The sequence below is a fragment of the Marmota marmota genome, unplaced genomic scaffold (genome assembly GCF_001458135.2).
Source record: "Marmota marmota marmota unplaced genomic scaffold, marMar, whole genome shotgun sequence".
Taxonomy (NCBI): domain Eukaryota; kingdom Metazoa; phylum Chordata; class Mammalia; order Rodentia; family Sciuridae; genus Marmota; species Marmota marmota.
This window is the reverse complement of record NW_026000174.1, coordinates 2635614-2641800: the sequence shown is the minus strand read 5'-3', so window position 1 is coordinate 2641800 and position 6187 is coordinate 2635614. Positions and strand designations below refer to the sequence as shown.

General features: G+C 39.1%; 1 pseudogene; it reads right to left on the bottom strand.

Moving 5' to 3' along the window:
• Window positions 1-331: 331 nt before the first annotated feature.
• Window positions 332-1337, bottom strand: LOC107156658 (annotated as a pseudogene).
• Between the last annotated feature and the right edge of the window lie 4850 nt (window positions 1338-6187).

Here is a 6187-nt window from a genome sequence, read left to right as displayed (position 1 = left end):
TGTAGGACAGCTAACTGGAGACCTACTAAAAGTGTAGGCAGTACTGTCCAATAGGTTGAAGGCTTGGATGGAAGAAAAGTTAGAAGAACAAGGAAACAACAGCAGATGCAAGCTCTATTCTTCTTCAATGGGTTCTTGATGACTGCTGCAACCATCTGAACACTCAGACTCTAGCTCCCTCAGTCATCCAAAGCAGATTATGCCCAGTGTCTCTATAGTTTCCAGGCCTTTGATCCCAGACTGGGGTGCATCAGTAAACCCTCTTTTTCTGAGACTTTAGCTTCTTGTACTATGCAGCTCTCTGAACTACAGATGGCAATTGCAGAACTATTCAACTTCTTGTTGTGTAAGCCAATCTAATAAATACCCTTTTGATAATCATACCTATACATATATCCTGTTGGTTCTGTTTCTCTAGAGAATCCTGACTAAATTCACACAAGAATATGGAAAGACCTCCCTGATTATCCATTCCATCTCTGCTATAGCCTCCCATTGTAGAACCTCCCATTCCAGAGCTACCTCCAGGAGTAAATTCAAGAAGAATTCAATTATCAATGTTGCATGTTATTTTTATCTTTAGACATGGCAGCTACTGCATCTTCTTCTGTTATGAACTCTATCTACATCTGCTTCTTCTATTGCTCTGCCATCAGCTCCAATATGAACTCATATTGGATTTAGTGGTGAGAACAAATTAGCAATATCATTTTCAGTTGCATGAAAAGGCAACCCTCTCATATGTACTAAATGACCACTATGAAAACCTGAACTTGCATCACTAGCTCCACAATAGCCATGACCTCCCCTCCCATACCTCTTCTATCTCCCATTCTGTCATCCAAGCCATCCTTTGCATAGCCTAATTATTATAGCCACAACAGTCATCGAAACCTCCATAACTACATCATTTCCATCACCTCCTTGTCACATTCTATCATAGTACTTCCACACCCAGCTCCATAATAACCACCTCTTTCTCCTATTGGTCTATCATTAGTTCTGGTAGCTGTCTCAGCAATCTTCTTGGTGGGTCATAAAATTCTTTGATTTCACTCTTGCTACTTCTGAAGATCTCAATATACTTGTGCCCTATTCTTTCCTTGTGTTTCCCCCAGAGCATTTTCTGCTATCTCCTTTGAAGCAAATGGCACAAAGGCCTCCTCTGTGCTTCTCTCTTGGTAGTCCATCATCACCATTATCCCATTTGGCACAATTTCCAACCCTTGAAAGATCTGAACCCTTTCCTCTTTGCTGCAACCAAATGGCAGTTCCCACAGTCATACTGTTCTATCACTAGTGTCATTTGGACCATTCTATTTCATAACCCAATCCATCTCAATACCATTTGATTTAAATGTTCCTTTTACTTCAGATAACCTGTCAGATGATAATAACATCAGCTCCTGTGCACACAGGGTTCAGTTATGAGGAGGGAGAAGTCATTTGTCTCTTGTAGTGTTCCCCACACATTGGTTTTTCCCACATCCACTATTTTAATGCCTCATCTAGAGCTCTCTACTACAGAAAGAACCAAACCCTAAAGCAATCTATGGCCACTAAGCTCTAAGGTACTGTTCACCCCAGGGGAAGAATATAAGTTTGTGAGTCTTTAGATGGACACAATTTAATCCAAATAACCGACTCCACTGGTAAGAGTGTCAGGTTTCCAGGATAAAGAAATAGACACACGGACAGTTAGAACTCTATAAGGGTTGGGATGAAATAGGGGAAACATTATCATAAGCATTGGAGCCTGACAGACTTGCAGTCTAATAGGCATCCTAGTGTGTTTGACACTTGGAGCAGATCATTTCTTTGAGAGTTTGTATGAAAAAAAAATACTTGCAGCAAACAGTTTAAAGCTAGCCCATTTATAATTTATTCTATAATAAACATTTTGTCAACATGGAAGTTAGTTCAGAGAATTTCTTACAGTTTTCTAATGGTTCACAAATATTTGAGCATTCTTTGGGTGCTGTTCATGTTTTCAGCTCCTATGGAAGTACATATTCCTTTGCTTAAATGATAGATTTAGAATAAACAATAACTGCACAGTGATTGAAAAGATAAAGGAACAGAACTGGAGTCACTTCAGTTCTGTCACCCTGTATATTCATTTGGAATGTTTATCTATTGAAATTTTAAAACAGGAAGAAAGGGTGGCTGGAGTGATCATTTGAAAACTGTGTCCAGCTGATTATGATCCAGGGGGCTCTCTCTGATTTACAATGTGAGTCAAAGGCAATGGCAGCTTTTTATATATTTTTAAATATATTATTAAAACTCACTAGTACTCACACCACAATTGTAGAAATTCTTAAACCAAAACAAGATATTTGGGAGAGGAGTATTTTATCACTGAAATTGTTTGCAATTCTCTAGACTTTAAATTAATAAAAAGCAGACAAATACTCATTCAGTGTTATGATTGTTCTTAAATTCATTAACTGTGCACTCTTTCAGCACCCAGGGCAGATCACTTCTCTGTCACCTTGGTTGTTCACTACAGGTGAGTTCTGTACAATTTTGTGAAATTTTCTGTGCAATTTTGAACAAAATTATGTGTATTTTTTTAAAAGTCAGTTTCTACCATTATTGAGCACTTAGAATGTGCTGAGCCCGTGTTAAAGATTTCACATTACACCACATTATTTCTCCTCATGACAATCCTAGTAAGTGGATGCTACCATTAACTCTAGTTTTCAGATGAGGAATTGGGACTCAGAGAATATAAATAACTTTCTAGAGGTTCCCTCAATGAGCAAGCTGCAGATCTGAGACCTGAGTTTAGGACTGTCTGACTTCAAATGAGAGACATTTGATCTAACCTCTTCAAGCATCATTTAAGTAATTTGTGAGTAGGGATGGTCATGTCTGTCTCACACACTCTTCTCTATTACTTTGCCCCTACCATCTCTGATTCTTCGTTTCCAGCTCACTGATGATAACAATCACTGAAGAAGTCACTTGTTTTTTATGAGATGATTAGCTTGGGCAGGTGGATAGCCTGGGCAGGTGGCACCAGTGGTAGTATATGTAGGTAAAGAGGCTTGAAGATCTTCTCAAGGAGCCTCATTTGGAGGTAGTCTTTATCTGAGGAAGTACCTGTCAGATTGAGGCAAGACTACACTGCTATGGTGTCCTCAGCTCCTCATAGCCTCTTGGCCGTCTCCTATTCACTGTTTAAGATTCAGCCCACATATCCTTCTCAACTGCTTCCATTGCCAATACCCCTTTCCTGAGCTAAGTGACCCCTCAATTGTGTACCCACAATGTCCTGCACATAATTCTGGTCAAGAATCTAAGTGCCCGGTAGAAATGGTTAATGTGTTTGTTCCCCACCTCCACCTCCTCCAGCATTTCCTGCATACATCTAGAGGGTCTTTGTCTTCCATCTTTATTCAAACAACAGCCAGAACTGTGCTGTTCCCAGAACAGAGGAAGTTCAAGAAATGTTTCAAAACAATTTAGAAAAACTAAATCTCAGAACTGGCAGGATGCCTGAAGATCAACCAGTTCATTCACCCATCATATGCTTAGCTCCCTCTATAATGTGCACTTCTCCCTTTCCTGGAGACTTACTACTTCTTGAGATAGATCAACGGACGGGCAGAGAGTGCTTTGTATATTGGTCCTCATCTCATCTCTTTGTACCCTATATAATTAGCTTTTTTGTGTTATTATACATTCACCTGAGGGTCATTTCCAGCCTTGCCAACAAATATACTTGACTAATACAGTGATGCCATTTTCTATTTTAGAAATAGGAAGCCAGGAGGATCCAGGGTCCTACCTCTAACAACCAATTGGCTACCCTCCAAGACTTTAACAATCACTGAAGAAGTCACTTGTTTTTTATGAGATGATTAGCTTGGGCAGGTGGCTAGCCTGGGCAGGTGGCACGAGTGGTAGTATATGTAGGTAAACAGGCTTGAGGATCTTTTCAAGGAGCCTCATTTGGAGGCAGTCTTTATCTGAGGAAGTACCTTTAACACACAGTACTGTGCACATCCCTTGGGAAATAGTTCCCTGGGCTTTCATTAATCCACATTTCATTCTTCTATGTTTTCATTAATTCAGAGCAAGCTACTCTGAACATTGCCTGTGGTTGGATGGCAGCAGTTAAGAACATCTAAATCCAATATTTGCCTTTTTGTTTATAACTCAGCTGGGACAAACATCAACATTCAAGATGTTTTCATCTTGAATGCCAAAGCATGACATGGCCAGAGAAGGCTCTCTCCAAATCATTTTCACTGCCTAAATTGTAAGTTAGGTCAAAATTAGGTCATCAAGTATTTAAAGGAGGGAGATTTGGGCCTCTCAAGTTTCCTCCCTGCTCCTCTCCAGGGAACCAGATGTTCAGGCTGATAAACCTCTGTGTGAAATTCAGCAGCTCTAGCCTCATTCCTCTTTCTTCTTCCCATTGCCATGTTTACTTTGCTGTGTTTGCCTGAGTTCTGCATGTTGAACAAACTTTCTAGCTTGCATACGCCTGTGTATGTATTTGCCCTGCTGTGTTACAGTAAAGGACTATTTACATTCTATCCTTCAGAACTTCTGGAAGACTAGAAATAGACAGAAGCCCTTGGCCTCTGAGCTGTGGAAGCTGATGTTTTCTGTGGTCAGAAAATACAGTGGTTTTTGTGGTCCAGAGCCAGAATGAGCATCTCAGAATGTCCAGATTTACAGTATGGTCTTCTACTGAAGGGCAGCAAGGAACTCTGAGACACTGGCACAAAACACTTCTTTTCAGAATAACCATAATGATTGTGCTTCATCAGTCCCAGAGAAAGAGCCCATCAATGCTTATATAACTCTGTCACTTCACAAGCAAGACTTCTGGTTCTGTCATTTACTTAGTGTGATTCCTGGGAAAGTTTCTGTTCTTCATTGTGCTTCCATTTTTCCATCTCTAATGGGGCTAATAATACTTATCTTTTGGGTCATTGCCACCAGCAAATAAACTGATAAGGATAAAGCACTTAGCAGAGCACCTGGCACATAATAAAAACTTAAAGTTGGGCTGGGGATGTGGCTCAAGCGGTAGCGCGCTTGCCTGGCATGCGTGCGGCCCGGGTTCGATCCTCAGCACCACATAAAACAAAGATGTTGTGTCCGCCGAAAACTAAAAATAAATAAATAAATATTTAAAAAAAAAAAAAAACTTAAAGTACAATCTTTGTTATCTTGCTATTGCTGATATAAAATTTTCTCCGTAGTACCAGTTATTTTCCTTTCTGATATTCTTCTTCTATAGCAATGAATGGCTGACTTGATTATATAAAAACTTATTTATTGTGTGCTGTAGAAAATGTTATAATTTTGACTTTGTAATAGTACTATTGGAAAAAATCTTCATATATCAAATTGCTGGAAATCTTCTTTGTACTGTTATATATAGTAAATGCAAACTCATACACAATACTAAATTTGATAGTTTTAATGTTCTGTTTTCTTCCCTTTTATTTCAAATGACTTGTGTTCTGCCCAGAGCCCTGCCCTGCATTTAGGTTCAGCTATGTTTACTTTGACATTTCTGTTTCAGAAAGGAATATGTAAACTTATTTCACCTCACTATGTTTTGTGAAATGAATATCTGAATTGCTACCCAAGAAGTATGGAGAAGCAAGTTAAGTACTTACTAAGTATCTGGTATGTAATATGCATTCAGGGAGTGATTGCTATAATCATTACTAATGGAATTTTTCTTTTGGTCAATTGACTTCATTCATTTTCATCCTTTTCTTGGAATAAAAGGCATCACTTAGGGGCTGGGGTTGTGGCTAAGTGGTGGAGCACTTGTCTAGCATGTGCAAGGTGCTAGGTTCAATCCTCAGCACTACATAAAAATAAATAAAGGCACTGTGTTCAACTACAACTAAAAAAATATTTTAAAAAAGACATTATTTAGACTGGTGATGCATTCGAAAAGTTCCTGAACTTTTCTGGATCGGACTTAGATACTTGTTTATTATCAATAAGCGCATGAATTGCCATATGAATCAGAGCAGAAAGAGCAAATCTTCAAAGTGAGAAGAATGAAGCAAACTGAGGAATAAGGAAAGTGACATAGGGAGATGGAGGGCTCAATGGCTCATGGTTCTAATTCCTTCCAGAGAGTAGGATACACAACTCATATCTGACCTTATTAGGATCAGTGCTAGCTGCTTATGTATGTTAG